Here is a 16,556-nt window from a genome sequence, read left to right as displayed (position 1 = left end):
GGCTTGATAAAAGGGGGCCTATATGAACTGGTCTTTTGTTTTGAACTTTAGTGCCGGAGACTGTTGTATCCTACCAGAATAGGCCACCAAGACTTAGGTAGAGCATGGGAGGTGACTAATTTGAGCCTGGAGATGGAGGGAAGACAACCGCTTTATGGTAGCAGCCCCTGTCTCAAAAAAAAAAAAAAAAAAAGGGAGATGGTTTTGAGGGAGGACATCCTCTCTAGCTCTCAGCAGGAATGGGAAGTCGGAGAATCACGGCAGACAATCGGTGCAAAGGTTTAGAAAATAATGAGTTCCCAGTGCTATAATTATATATTGTACATCTATTCACTATCCCAGTGGTTCCCAACCCTGTCCTGGAGGACCACCAGGCCAATCGGGTTTTCAGGCTAGCCCTAATGAATATACATGAGAGAGATTTGCATATAATGGAAGTGACAGGCATGTAAATGTGCTTCATGCATATTCATTAGGGCCGTCCTGAAAACCCGATTGGCCTGGTGGTCCTCCAGGACAGGGTTGGGAACCACTGCACTATCCTGCTTTATTGCAGGGATGTGATATATAAAAATAAATGTTATTTCCCTCCGAAAAGCAGGAAAACTGCATGTGAAATGGTGTAAAATCAGGACTACATCAGCCTGGTCTAAAACCAGAATGCAGCCAGTTGTCAACCCTACTTTGCATTCAGTTGACAAAGCGCTCCAGGACTTTAAAAATTGTTCCTTTCAAATTACTAGACACCACTTACATGCAAGCAATGCGGTAGCTGTTGATTAGTTTGGCAATGCCCAAGGGTCCTCGGCTGTAGCGTTCTGTCCTATTCCAAGACTTCTTAAAAATAACTTCTGTTGGAAAGATATCTTCAGCAGCATTCAAAATGTCATCGATCCTTGTTTGGAGGACTTTAAGTTACCTGAACACAGCTGGAGTAGTTTAGAATCTTTTTGAAACATTTTTACAACTTGAGTCAAGAGGTCTCTCTTAGAAAATGACACGGGGACAAATTTTCCCGTGTCCCCGCAGGAACTCGGTTGTCCCGTCCCCGTGACTTTTGTTCCTGTCCTTGCACCATTCCTGTAAGCTCTGCCTTAACCGCACAAGCTTCGGACGCATGATTTTAAAGCGTTTGGGTGAGGCTTGTGCAGATGAGGACAGAGCTTAGGCATTGGTGGAATGAGGCATTATGACATCACAATCTGAGCTCTAGAATGTTGCTACTTATGATCTGAAAGTGGTTGAGGCTTGTGCAGATGAGGACGGAGCTTAGGCATTGGTGGAATGAGGCATTATGACATCAAAATCTGAGCTCTAGAATGTTGCTACTTATGATCTGAAAGTGGTTGAGGCTTATGCAGATGAGGACAGAGCTTGCAGGAATGGGGCAGGGACAGGGAAAGAACTCGCAGGGATGGGATGGGAAAATGAGTTCCCGCGGGGAAGGGGAAAAATTTATCCCCATTTCATTCTGTAATCTCTCTATCAGCCCAATAGCCCTGTAGGTCTTTGTAGCTCAGCAGCTTGGGATCCGTTCCAAGAGCGGTTTAGGGCAAGGACTGCATACGTGATCCTGAGTTTAACAGTACTGGAAGGAGCACCCGAGATGCCAAGCTAATAGCTGTTCTGGGCTGGAGACATTTTGGCAGGTCCTGGTTTCGAACTTAAAGACACCCCACTATGGGATTGTTTGTGTGCCTGATCCTGCCCATTGAAATCAGAGCTGCAAGTCCCATAATGCTTCAGGATGGTGTAGCCAAAAATCCAGGACTGCCCCCAAATTTTCAGCATGGAACTGGCTAACCTGACATCTTCTGGAGCACCAGTCTACCTCATTTTCTGCATAAAAGGGAAAAAAAAGCTTGTGTTTCATGTAAAATGACAAAAAAAACAAGTTTCACAGGTAGTGCTTACAGAATAAAGTCTTGTGTTAAAAGAATAAATAAGCGGTAGGACAGGAAATACATTTTAAAGGATTATTTGGTCAGATACAGTCTAAAGCAGGGATCTCAAAGTCCCTCCTTGAGGGCCGCAATCCAGTCAGGTTTTCAGGATTTCCCCAATGAATATGCATTGAAAGCAGTGCATGCACATAGATCTCAAGCATATTCATTGGGGAAATCCTGAAAACCCGATTGGATTGCGGCCCTCAAGGAGGGACTTTAAGACCCCTGGTCTAAAGAATCAAAAGAGGAGCATCTGAAGCTTTAATAGCTGTCTTTTTGTTATTCCCTATACCCTCTGGATGCCAGACCTTGTGCTTTTGCACCTCAGCTAGGGAGCTCAAAATCTTTGCCTATTAAGCTAATAGAGAGCCCCAGTCCTTGACAGCCGATCAATTTCCTTCCCAGTAGTGCAGTATTTCAGATTATCACAGACAAAAACAAATTGGTATAAAGGAGAGGTCTCAAAGTCCCTCTGTTTTCAGGATTTCCCCAATGAATATGCATGTGATCCATGTGCATGCACAGCTTTCAATGCATATTCATTGGGGAAATCCTGAAAACCCAACTGGATTGCGGCCCTCAAGGAGGGACTTTGAGATCCCTGGAAAGGGAAAGAGGGAGTGAGTTTACCACGCTGAGAAGTGGGGGAGGGCTCACTTAACTGCACACAAAGCCACTAAAGCACATTATTTATCCCAGAACCCCCCCCCCCCCCCCCCAAGTCTTAGTTGTCATATGTCTGGCTATTCCAGAGGCATGTACGAGCAGCCTTAAGAGTAAATCTTCCAATAGTAAGATTCACTTTGAATAAAATGCAGCTTCTGTGGCTTTCGTAACATAGGCCTTAGTTGCTCAGTTTGTCCATGGAACTATCATGACTGTCCAGAGGACAAAGTTACGGGTTACCAGATTTTCGGGAATGAAAATCCGGACCCATGCCCCCCCCACCCCATTCTGCCCCCCCAGCCCCGCCCCCCTCAACTGGGTCGCTTGGGAGGGCATCTGCGTATACGCTGGTGTGATGTGATGACATCACATGGCTGCGCCTGATGTCACTGAGTTGCATCCGCGCATGTGTAGATGCTGTCGCAACGTCGCTGCTAGCTGGAAGCTTTTCAAAACCCAGACAAAGTCATCCGGACCCCTCCCCCCCCCCCCGGACATGTCCTCAAAAAGGAGTAAATCCAGACATCTAGTAACCCTAACAAAGACCAGCAAGTGTTCTTGGCCAAAGATTGTTTCTTGTGATGTAATGAGCTGTCTGCTCCTGTAAGTGTTTCCAAAGAGGATCACCCTAGGCCGGGGGGTAGGCAATTCCGGTCCTCGAGAGCTGGAGCCAGGTCAGGTTTTCAGGATATCCACAATGAATATTCACAATCTGGAGTACTGTGTCCAGTACTGGTCGCCGTACCTCAAGAAGGACATGGCGGTACTTGAGGGAGTACAAAGAAGAGCAACCAAACTGATAAAGGGAATGGAAAATCTCCCATATACCGACAGATTGAAGCAGTTGGGACTTTTCTCCCTGGAGAAGCGAAGACTTAGAGGAGACATGATAGAAACCTTCAAGATCCTGAAGGGCATAGAAAAAGTAGACAGGGACAGATTTTTCAAATTAAGGGGCACCACAAGTACAAGGGGGCATTGGGGGAAATTGAAAGGGGACAGGTTTAGAACAAACGCTAGGAAGTACTTTTTCACTCAGAGGGTGGTAGATACATGGAACGCGCTCCCAGAGGCTGTTGTAGACAAGAAAACACTAAATGGTTTCAAAGAAGGTTTGGATAGATTCCTAGAAGAAAAAGGGATTGGGGGTATAGATAGGTATAGACCATTGCTCAGGCAATGGGCCTGATGGGCCGCCGCGGGAGCGGACCGCTGAGCAGGATGGACCTAGGGTCTGCCTCAGCGGAGGCAACTTCTTATGGTCTTATGTTCTTAATATGTACGAGATGGATTTGCATGCACTGCCTCCTTGAGATGCCAATCTATCTCATGCCTATGTATTGTGGATATCCTGAAAACCTGGCCTGGCTCCGGCTCTCGAGGACCGGAATTGCCTACCCCTGCCCTAGGCTCTCTGTACCATTGCAGAGACATCTCTCATTGGCCATGTAATATCAAAGTATGTCTGCAACTGTGCAAAACCATCAGCTGATAGCAGTGATGCCACTGCTCTTTAAATACGAAAAGTAAAGGGAAGAGAGACCATGGCTCAGCAAATACAAAAAGATCAAATAAAATCCCAGTTTTTAATTATATCAGTTTTGTTTTGTTTTTGCTTTTTTTAAAGGCAAGACAGTTTAGCACAGGGGTCTCAAAGTCCCTCCTTGAGGGCTGCAATCCAGTCGGGTTTTCAGGATTTCCCCAATGAATATGCATGAGATCTATGTGCATGCACTGCTTTCAATGCATATTCATTGGGGAAATCCTGAAAACCCGACTGGATTGCGGCCCTCAAGGAGGGAGATCCCTGGTCTAGCCTTTGACAGCTCATTTCTATGATTTCTTTTTAAACAAGGGTTGTTTCTTGTACTTCATTTTGTGTTTTGTTAAAAAGTCAAGCAAAGATGAATATGGGATGTATGTACCCTCCTTCCATTTACAACAAAATTTAAGAAAACTTTTCCATGTTTCAGAACTAGTGCCTACACCAGCTGTTCTCTAGAATGAAAGAAAGTCCTCTAAACCCCTGGCTCTTCTCCTATCAGCTGCACCAAAAGTAGGGTTTCCTACTGGCTCCATTAAAAAAATAAACACAATCTGATCCGAATTTTACTGCTATTGTACACATGGATCTGTAATTCCGATGCACCTAAGCAGACATAAGAATAGCCTTACTGGGTCAGACCAATGATCCATCAAGCCTAGTACCTGGCAAAAATCCAACATTCCATGCTATCGATCCAGGGCAAGCAGAGGCTTCCCCCATGTCTTATGCAATAACAGACTATGGACTTTTCCTCCAGGAATTTGTCATACTATAGAGTAAAAATCAAAACTGGACCCAGTATTGTTTACACGGAGTGTCCTATGCTTTAAGAGAACTAGAGAGGATGAGGGAGGCCAGCAATAAAGTATATCACGTGATTATGGAGTGGGGGGGGGGGGGAAGAAATGCAGTCTTTTAAATCTCCCTCCAAAACTTGCACATTCTTGTCCATTGACCATTTCCCCTCTCTGAACCCTGATGTAGATGAAACATTAAAAAAAAAAAAAAAGATAAACATGAAATACTAAAATAAAAATAAATTTAAAAAAAATGCATTACATCTTTGGACACTGCTGGCTGGTGGCCGAACTTTAGAATACACCCCCTGCATTTTTTGACCAAGATGAAGCTTTTTTAATTAAAACCAATGAGGCAGTTAGCTGAGCTCTGTTGTAATAGATTTTGGTGTGTTAGCATGTCAAAGCCTCTCTGGTTATTTCTAGCATTTGCAGTTTCTATGTCTAGATTTTCCTTTCAAAATGTTGGTCCAGACTTTTATTGAAAGAGAACTTAAATAAACCACACACACACACACACATACCATGTCTGATGGTTTTACACTCTTTTCTTGCCCCTTTCTCTGCCTGTCTGGATAAAGGTTCTTTGTGTACTTGTCCCCTATTTTATACATTATAAGATGTACAAACATTATAAGAAAATGTAGTTAAGAAAGAACTGAAGTGGTGAATTGTACAGTGAACCTGCGGTAACAATCATGGATAACAGAAAATTCAAGTGGCTTTGAACAGCTAACTACTTTTTATTTTACAGACGAATGCTGTAATAGGTTAAAGTTAAACACAAAAGAAAAAGCAATGTGTTGAAATACAAAACAAAACTGATTATTGCTAATCAAACAATGCCATAGACACAGCATGTTTCTTATACCAAGGTCCGTCTGTCCTACACTATTTGACTTTCAATAAAAATGATCTTATGTACTGTACAGACACGTGTCCATTGTGTGTTTTGGGAAAACTCAATATCCATCCAGTGGCTAGTGGGCTGATATCTTGATTTGCAACAAAAAGAGAAGACCCCAAATTTCCACAGGAAAAGAAGAACAATTCCAAACAAACGAGACTGTGGAAGCACAATGTTCTCGGACCTTCTTTTATTCAGTAAATCCTTATTAAAAACACTGCCCACATTTGTCATTGAAGGACCCAACACGGGCCATGTTTCGGACTGAACACGCCTTCCTCGGGGACCCTAAGGGCTCCTTTTACGAAGGTGCGCTAGCGTTTTTTTTTTTACACACGCACCAGATTAGTGCACGCTATTGTGTGCGCTAGCTGAAAATCTACCGCCTGCTCAAAAGGAGGCGGTAGAGGCTAGCGCACGTGGCAATTTAGCGTGCGCTATTCCGCGCATTAAGACCCTACAGCGCCTTCGTAAAAGGAGCCCTAAGATGTTAATTTCAGAAAAAAAAATTTATATATATATATATATATATAAATGTGGTTCTAAAGAACAGACAATCGGTGCTTGGTGAAGCGTACCCTGAAGAGTTTTCTGTATGCCCTTCCATTTATCTTTGATGTCTTCTCAATCAAGTTTCCAAGTTTATTTACATTTTTTTTTTTTTTTTATAATTTTCAATTTACAATTCAAGTATCACTTGTACAGAAAAATAAAGATAAGCCAATAAAGCACTAATATAAACATTCTACATCCCAAACTTATTACATGGAAAATCATTATAGCTTAACTTCAACTCTAGTCCACAATAAGGATCCAAGGCATACATAGCGGAAAATTAAGGTAATATTAATAAACTAAATTGTTATATAAAAGAAAATAGGCCCTGTAGGCAGAGACAGGTTTAACAATAATCAATTATCCTCTTATTCCCCCTTAAACTTGAGGTGCTGTAGACAAGAATGTTGTCAACTGGCTTGGATCAAAGAAAACATATTTTTTCATACGATATTGTATCACACATTTACAAGGGTGTCGAAGATAAAAAGTCGCCCCCAAAGCTATAACCCCTGGTTGTAGAAGAAGAAATTCACATCTCCTTTTTTGTGTATCTCGAGCCAGATCTTGAAAAAATCATTATTTTAATGTCCCATAAATTTCTTAAGTCTATTTTTGAAGAAAAGCCTAAGCAACCAGTTTTTATCTGGTGCTAAGGCTACTGTAATCAAAAGTGTCGCTGGCATAGCCATTTCTATATCAGAACGCTCCAATATTGCAGTAACATCTAACGGTTGCTGGTCCTTTTCTTGTAAGCGCTGCTGTTCCTCTCTTTTGGTAGGTAGGTAATAAGCCTGCGTAAGAGGTGGCAACATATTCCAATTTTTCATTTACATTTTAATATACCGACCATCATCGTGTATCTGGCCGGTTTACAAAGCTAAAAACATGAAAATAAAATGGGGTATAAAATAAAACATGAAGTAGACGTGGACAATGGGGAAGAGAAGGGGGGGGAGGAAAGTTTATAATTACGTCGTAAAAAATAAACGTAAATGAAGGTCTATGTTTTGATAATAGCATCTCACCTTATAAGCGCATATGCTATACTTCACCTTATTTTTATTTTATTTTAAACTTTCATGCACTTAGCAGTGCCCTCTCAACAAATTCACCCACGCTCCGTGGCGCATGTTTACGCTTCGCACTTCACCAAGTACCGATTGTCTGTTCTTTAGAACCACATTTATATATATTTTTTTTTTTCTGAAATTAACATCTTAGGGCGTTTCAAGAGCGGAGAGCAGGTCTTTTTTTATCAATCTAAGTTTTCTGACCCCTCTCAATTAGAGTAGGCTTGACTATATTTTTGGACTCACATGGGAACAACATTCAACAGAAAAGGAATTTACTCAGAGAAGGTGAAAAAGATGCCATGTTCTGAGATCGGGCTGGGTGCTAAAGACAAGAAAAAACTCACGCAGGCATTGCTACAGACACCACAAAGCACATTTTGGGATCAGAGCCCAGCATCAATAACCTTATGTTCAGAATACCAAGAGGAAATGTCAAACCCATCCGGGGAAGTTAAAATGATAAAATGCTAAGATCGCACATTGATTAAAAATTTTAATCGCTCGATTAATTGTGATTAAAATTTTTAACCACAAGATTAATTGCATAATCCAACCTTGATGGCAACTATAGCGCATTTTGAAGAGTCGAAATAACTTTTGGCTCCAGTTTTCAGTGAGAAATGCACAGTTGTACCAAGCTATCTCTCGTTCTCAATAGAAGTCCAGTAATCTCTAGGCATAGATGTGCTTGTAGCTTTTGTAACTGCATCAGTCTCTCCTGCTTTTTATTTTCATAAAGTACAGATAGCTTTTTGTTAATGGTAGTTTGGCAACATGTAGGTAGCGTCAGAGGTCTCTACAACCCTGCATTAACAGGTCGGCAGTCCATTATGATTCACTGTATTAATACATTGGGCAGCTTATCAATTTTTGCCTTACTAACAGTAGCTGAGTTTCTCCCGCTGTGTCACCTTCTGATCACCCACCCATCTCTCCCTGTTCCTCATCCCCATCCCCTACCTTTCCCTGCAAGTGTGAGATTGTTATTGGAATGCTGTCATATTCCACTTGCATGTTCTGATATTATTGGGTTTTTTTGCTCATACGATCCTGACCTGAGGAAGAAGGTTCTGGCCTTTGAAAGTTAGTTTAAAATGTATTATCAAGTTTCAAGTTTATTTAGGTCTTGATATACCACTTTTATGTGCAAAGCGGTTTACATTTTATACAAAGTATTAAAAAAAACGTTAAAAAAAATAAAATAGAGGGGAACAAAATCACAATAACAGTACAAACACAACAAGATACTTAAGGACAAATGGGGTGGATACATTGCTTAAAATAACAGAAAGAGGGCGAAATACAAAAGGAGTAGAGGGAATCTTTAATGCTAGGCCTAATGTCTGAGGATTTTTTTAAAATCTTTATTAAGTTTTCAAAGCTAACAAAAAGTGCAAAACAATATACAGTACATACATATATTAATAATCATAATAAGCACTTATAATCAATCAGTAACAAAACAGAAAGAATAAAACCCCCTCTTCCCTCCAGCGTTTTTAATCAGGGAATAAAACCAAACAAAAGAGATACACCCCCCCCCCCCCCATCCTCCCCTGGATGTGTGTGCTAAAATAATAGAAAATAAAGATAAAAGACAACTATAACGAAGCCACAAAAGTCATCAATGGATCCCAAAACTAATTTGAATAACTTATTATGCCCCAGCATGTCAGCGTTCATCTTCTCATACTTATATCATAAGCATAAATTCGCCCACCAAATAGTAAAACTAAGGCGATCCCAATTTTAAATAAGGAGAGGATTTTAAATAAGGAGAGCTAGGTGTAGATTTCAAAGCATCTGTGAAAAAAAATGTTTTGAGATTAGATTTAAAGTTGTTGAGGTTCTTTTCTCGTCCCAGGGTCAGTAGTAAGGCATTCCACAACGTGGGTGCGGTAACTGAAAAGATTGTTTTTATGTGTTGTATTGTAAAACAACTGATGAACCGAAGGAACCGCAAGGAGATATTGCTGGGAAGAGTGGAGTACCCTATGTGAATCATAAGGGATCAGAAATCTGTCTATGAATGAGGGAATATAATTAGATTGGACTTTGAAAGCAAGAAGTGTTTTTTTGTTGGGTTTTTTTATTTGCACTTAAAAAAATTTAACAAGAACACTTCTTGTACAGAACATTGAAAAAGAAATTCAGTTATGGTACATTTAAACCAAATGGAAATATGAAAAGGCAATACAATTCTTAATCAATACTATTAATCCCAAATAATTGATCCAAGAATTTTAAGTGAGTGAAAATAAATCACATCTTATTTAAGAAGAAAAGCAAATATCTAACTGCGGTAGTAGGAGTATTTCTAGTTACTTTAAGGCATTGTTGTTACATTAACCCCTTCAAGGCGTTTCATGGTGAGGTACCCTGTTAACTATGATGGTTCAAAGAATACGTATGTACTAGATCTATATCTGACAATACATTTACAAGGATATCGCAAAAGAAAAACACCCCCCATCATTGTTACCCCTGGTTTGAGAAGCAAGAACTGTCATCTACGTTTTTGGGAGTCCTTGGTCACGTCTGGTAACATCTGTATCTTTAGTCCAAGAAATTCTTTATGTGAGAAGTGTTTTAAAAGTGATCCTATGGGAAATAGGTAACTAGTGAGCTTTGTTTCTATTTCAGATATAGTAACATAGTAACATAGTAGATGACGGCAGATAAAGACCCGAATGGTCCATCCAGTCTGCCCAACCTGATTCAATTAAATTTTTTTTTAAAATTTTTTCTTCTTAGCTATTTCTGGGCAAGAATCCAAAGCTTTACCCGGTACTGTGCTTGGGTTCCAACTGCTGAAATCTCTGTTAAGACTTACTCCAGCCCATCTACACCCTCCCAGCCATTGAAGCCCTCCCCTGCTCATCCTCCACCAAACGGCCATACACAGACACAGACCATGCAAGTCTGCCCAGTAACTGGCCTAGTTCAATATTTAATATTATTTTCTGATTCTAGTAAATTACATCTAGCATATGTCCTCGATCCAGCTCTCTGGTCACCCAATCAAAAAATTCAATCAGGTTCGTTTGGCACGATTTACCTTTTGTAAAGCCATGTTGCCTCGGATCCTGTAACCCATTAGATTCAAGGAAGTACACTATCCTTTCTTTCAGCAACACTTCCATTATTTTTCCAACAACTGAAGTGAGGCTCACCGGCCTGTAGTTTCCTGCTTCATCCCTGTGACCACTTTTATGAATAGGGACCACATCCGCTTCTCCTCCAATCCCCAGGAATCACTCCCGTCTCCAGAGATTTGTTGAACAAGTCTTTAATAGGACTCGCCAGAACCTCTCTGAGCTCCCTTAGTATCCTGGGATGGATCCCGTCTGGTCCCATGGGAAAAACTATCTTCTTTCTACCCATTTCTGAATATGTCGAGGGTCAGGTGGCTATGGCCTCACCTATGACCTTTCCTTTGCAGAATATGACATGGGTCTGCAGTCCGGGTCTTCTCTAGTGGTCCATCATCCTGGGGCTAGCCAGGCCTGTCAATGGGGGATGGGTATTTATTTATTTAATGCATTTATATACCACCTATCAAAGCTATCGAAGCATTTTCCCTATCTGTCCCAGTGGGCTCCCAATCTGTCTAACGTACCTGGGGCAATGGAGGATTGAGTTGACCCACCCAGGGTCACAAGGCGCAGCATGGGATTTGAATCCACAACCTCAGGGTGCTGAGGCTGTTGCTCCAACCATTGTCATGACTGTTTCTTGACTATTCAGACTAGCTGATGTTTCAGGGCCTGGTACTTTGTCTTCAATATCTTGTGTCTTGATAGTGCTGTTAAAAAAGACCCGTTGATTAGGGTAGAACACAGCCAGAGGCTTGTAGACTGACCTTCTCCTTTCCTATTCTCCTCCCCAAACAGATCAGCACAAATTACATTTGTCTGATTGTATTACTGATGTCTTTCCTTCTTCAGTCCCCTCTAACCCAGTTAATGACACAATCCGCCTTCTCTCTCGTGTGCTGTCTGCTCTTGTGTTTTCTCAAGCCCTCTTTTCCCTCAGGAACTCATCTTTCTACATTTCTCTTCCTTGTTCTCTCCTAAATCTTTGCTGTTTCTTTCTGGTATGCTCTTTCTTCCATCCGTCAGTGTGACCCTACTAACTCTAATTTCCCCTTTCACGTTCTCCTAACTCCTGTGCTCTTCCTGATTTACAAGCACTCTTCTCAATCCACGTACATTTGTTCTTTGTTTAATTAATTACATGACTTGCACACAGGCAGAAAGAAATATTCTGCTAGCCTTAATGTCTTGTGAGTAGGGGGCACTGCAGGATCTAGAGGTTACTAGGATAAGACCCTTAAATTAGCTAATATCTACTATCTAGGGAAATATGCTAGAGGACCATCCACCTGCTCTTTCTAACTCTCAGCACTCATGCCAATAGTCATACCCCCCCCTCCCCGGAGGTCACCAGTCTTCCCATTTACCCCTTACTGCCAGCTCAGCTATTACTACTCTTCCTAATCTTTTCTATAGCACTGCTAGACGTACGCAGTGCTGTAATTATGAGAGTACCCAAGAAAGGGACTTGGGGGTAATGGTGGATATGACAATGAAGCCGATGGCACAGTGCGCAGCGGCCGCTAAGAAGGCAAACAGAATGCTAGGCATAATCAAGAAGGGTATTACAACCAGAACGAAAGAAGTTATCCTGCCATTGTATCGGGCGATGGTGCGTCCGCATCTGGAGTACTGCATCCAATATTGGTTGCCGTACCTTAAGAAGGACATGGTGTTACTCGAGAGAGTTCAGAGGAGAGCGACACGACCGATAAAAGGGATGGAAAACCTTTCATTCGCTGAGAGATTGGAGAAACTGGGTCTCTTTTCCCTGGAGAAGAGGAGACTTAGAGGGGATATGATAGAGACTTACAAGATCATGAAGGGCATAGAGAGAGTAGAGAGGGACAGATTCTTCAAACTTTCAAAAAATAAAAGAACAAGAGGGCATTCAGAAAAGTTGAAAGGGGACAGATTCAAAACGAATGCTAGGAAGTTCTTCTTTACCCAAAGTGTGGTGGACACCTGGAATGCGCTTCCAGAGAGCATAATAGGGCAGAGTACGGTACTGGGGTTCAAGAAAGGATTGGACAATTTCCTGCTGGAAAAGGGGATAGAGGGGTATAGATAGAGGATTACTGCACAGGTCCTGGACCTGTTGGGCCGCCGCATGAGCGGACTGCTGGGCACGATGGACCTCAGGTCTGACCCCAGTAGAGGCATTTCTTATGTTCTTATGTTCCTGCTTGACAGAGCTTACAATCTAATCAAAACAGACAAATTAGGGGTATTCTTATTGTCTGTTTATTAGTAGCCCTCTCATTCCTTCTAAACTTGTGTCTCTCTAGCTAATTGTGGGAGAGAGTGGCACACTGGTGAAAGCTACAGCCTCAGCAGCCTGAGGTTGTGGGTTCAAATCCACATTACCCCTTGTGATCCTGAACAAGTCACTTAATACCTCCACCCCCCCCCCCCCATTGCCCCAGGTACATTAGACGGATTGTGAGCCCACCAGGACAGACAGGGGAAAATGCTTGAGTACCTGAATAAACCATTCTGAGCTTCCCTGGGAGAATGGTATAGATTGAATAAATAACTATGATGTGGAGCCATGAACCTTACAAGTTATTCCACATTTTTCATTTCAATGAGGCAAAGGCATCTCATAAATGGACACAAGTGTAGGGCAACCAAGCCATTGTGACATCACCGATGAGGTTGGCTCTTAGGCATTGGTGGAATGAGGCCATTGTTAAAGGCACTCTGGGTTTTGAGAATCTTCCCCTTGGTTCTCTCTGCAAAAAAAAAAAATTGTAAATCCTTTAGGACAGGAAGAGTGCATTTAAAGAAAACTAGCAATTCTTTTGAGAGAATCAAGCTGATACTGGTAAGGGCAAATAAGAGCCAGAGGGGTTGGGGTTTTTTTTGTTTTTTTTTTTAAATCTGATATAGTGTGAGCTACAGCAGTGATTCCCAACCCTGTCCTGGAGGAACACCAGGCCAATCGGGTTTTCAGGCTAGCCCTAATGAATATGCATGAGAGAGATTTGCATATGATGGAAGTGATAGGCATGCAAATTTGCTTCATGCATATTCATTAGGGCTAGCCTGAAAACCCAATTGGCCTGGTGTTCCTCCAGGACAGGGTTGGGAACCACTGAGCTACAGTATCATAATACTGGATAGTAAGGTTATAAAATTGTTGCAGATCTGTCAATTGATAAAGCATAATTATATCACATTTGTTTGCAATTACACTTTCAGATTTTTTTTTTTTTTTAATCCTTGTTAATGCTTTCTCCCTCTTCCTTAGCTACATATTGCATATACTGTTTGTATGTCTCCATTTTTTTTTTTCTGGCTTTTGATTTATTGACCTTTCCAAACCTGAGCTCAAGCTGAGTTGCAGGTTCCTGCCAAAGGGGATGCACAGTCTAAGTTGTAGCCTCGAACAGAGGGTGAAGTGAGTAGCCCAAGGTCACGAAGAGTGACATTGAGAGAAGAGGGATTTGAACCCTGGCTTCTTTGCCCCCCCCCCTTAACCAGAAGACCCCCTCCCCCACTGGTTCCCTTTTCACTCCCAGCGCCCTCCCCCCCCCCCCCCCTCTTTCCTCATGTCCTCTCCTCCCGCAGTTGACGTTGCGGGTCTCTCCACCCATTGATCACAGCTTCGGGATCCCTCCTCTGCCTCAGACTGCAGTGCTCAGCAGTTCTCGGTGGGGGGAGGAGCAGCAGACAACTGGGAACAGCTGGGCTGGAAGGCGCCTGACGCTCCCTGAACCCAGAAACCCCCCTTCTATTAATGCAGCAGTCTTGACTCTCTACGGCTGCATCAGCCTACATCCCTCACCCCTGCCGCATAGGAGAGAGGGCACTCCCCCCCTCCCCCCCCCCCCGGATGCTCCGTCGTTCCTCGATTGACTGGAGATACTGGTACCGAAGACTTCCCGAGCAGTGCGTGGGGCTTTCGCTCACTCCAGCAGGGTCCGGTTAGTAAGTTTGCTTTTCATTTCTGTTTCCTAGCTCAGTCGAAGAGTTCCGGCATCCTTTGTTTCGAGAGGAGGGGGGGGGGTGTCTTTCTTTCTTTGCATTTAATCTGATATGGGTACAGAGTTTGGTGTCTTTGCTATGGGACACTCCAAAAAAAAAAAAAAAAAATTCCCCCAACCGGAAAGTAAAGGGAAAGACTCGAATGAAAATATTGCTCGGGAACAACTTTTTCTTTATTTCCAGCTCTTGACATTTTAGTTCTTTTATATTTGATAATCTGAAATCTCAGAGAGAAAGTGTGTGTATATATATATTTATTTATTTATTTGATAATCCTAAACCTCACAGAGAAAGAAAGTACAGTATGTATATATATATATATATATATACTTTCTCTGTGAGATTTCAGATTATCAGATATAGAACTAAAATGTCAAAGAGCTGGAAATAAAGAGAAAGTTGTTCCCGAGCAATATTTTCATTCAAATCCTCCCCTTTATTTCCCGGTTGGGGGAATTTTTTTTTTTGTTTGTTTGTTTGGAGTGTCCCATAGCAATGGTCAAAAATTGTAGGGAAAGAAGCCTTGAATGTCAGGTTTTAAGAATGGGGGGGGGGGGGGAGTGTATGAACAATCTTGGCTGTCCTGTCTTTCGATCCCTGCAGCTGTAAAGTTAGTCAGAGGAACTGTCTGCTTTGAAGGGAGAAAGATGCTCCATCTCTCGGGTTGCAAGCCCTTTTTTGAAGGACACTCGCTTTCCGGGAGTCACCGGTGACATTAAAGGCAGTCTCTGCACTGGATGATGGGGCAGTGATGGTTTTCCCATTCTTGGATAGGATAAAGAAATACAGAGCCTCTGTAGTTGCCTCACTAATGGGCCAGCGCCCCCTCTTGCCCGAGGAAAGGATAACACTAGTGAGAGAGAACCCCTTCCTCTCTCACAGTAGCCAAGGGAGCAAGCTCAATTGAGGCATTTAAGACAGAACTAAATGGGTAATTCACAGTTATGGCAATAAACAGATGGGTGGCTACATTGAAGGCGGGTTGTGTGCACAGTTGAATAAGAGAGTAGATAGTTGCCTTACATGTTAAGGACTCAAGCAGTGGTATAGTATGGGGGGAGGGGCGGTCCACCCTGAGCACTGTCTTGGTGAGGGCGCTGTCACCCCTCCTCCTCTCTGCCCCCCTGCTCCTTCCCATTCCTGCCCCCCACTGTACGCATGCCTTCACTTCCCCCCCACACACATTGGCACGAGCAGCAACTCCATCCTACTGCTTGCTCCAATTTCGGCTCTTCCTCTGATGTCACTTCTGGGTCCCATGCCTAGGAAGTAGCATCAGAGGGAGAGCTGACGCCGATGCGGGCAACAAGTTGGTGAAGCTTCTCGTGTCGGGGAAGTTATGAGGTGTGGGGCAGGGAAGGGGTGTGCACACAGGGGGCAGGGAAGGAGTGTGGGGTTGGAGAAGAGGATGGGGAGGGGTGCAGGGAGTATGGAAGGGGTGTGGCAGGTGCAGGGAAGGAACGGGTGGAGGAGAAGAGGGTGGGGAGGGGTGCAAGGAGTAGGGAAGGGGTGTGGCAGGGGTGGGGAAGGAGCAGGGGTGGAGAAAAGGGCGGGGAGGGGGCGGGGAAGGAGCAGGTGGTATAGAAGAGGGCGGTGAGGGGTGCAGGGAGTAGGGGAGGGGTGTGGAGGGGGAAAGGGCAGGGGTGGAGAAGAGGGCGGGGAGGAGTTCAGGGAGTAGGGAAGGGGTGTGGCAGGGAGCGGGGAAGGAGCAAGTGGTATAGAAGAGGGCGGGGAGGAGTTCAGGGAGTAGGGAAGGGGTGTGGCAGGGGGCGGGGAAGGAGCAGGTGATATAGAAGGGCGGGGAGGAGTGCAGGGAGTAGAAAAGGGGTGGTGAAGGAGCAGGTGGTATAGAAGAGGGCGGGGAGGGGTGCAGGGATTAGGGAAGGAGTGTGGCAGGGGCAAGGAAAGAACAGGTGATGGAGAAAAGGGCGGTGAAGGGTGCAGGGAGTAGGAAAGGGGTTTGGCAGGGGGGTGGGGA

At 43.4% G+C, this 16,556-nt stretch overlaps 1 protein-coding gene across 1 annotated transcript in view; it reads left to right on the top strand.

The window, feature by feature from the left end:
• Positions 1–14,465: 14,465 nt before the first annotated feature.
• Positions 14,466–16,556, top strand: part of SYT2 (synaptotagmin 2) — a 155,696-nt gene continuing 153,605 nt past the window's right edge. Inside the window, exon 1 of the mRNA XM_033918478.1 lies at positions 14,466–14,517. The gene's annotated coding sequence lies outside the window, so the exon portion shown is untranslated. The remainder of the gene's footprint in view (positions 14,518–16,556) is intronic.

The sequence above is a fragment of the Geotrypetes seraphini genome, chromosome 13 (assembly GCF_902459505.1).
Source record: "Geotrypetes seraphini chromosome 13, aGeoSer1.1, whole genome shotgun sequence".
Lineage (NCBI taxonomy): Eukaryota > Metazoa > Chordata > Amphibia > Gymnophiona > Dermophiidae > Geotrypetes > Geotrypetes seraphini.
Note: the sequence above shows the minus strand (reverse complement) of the source record. Positions and strands in the feature narration are given on the sequence as shown.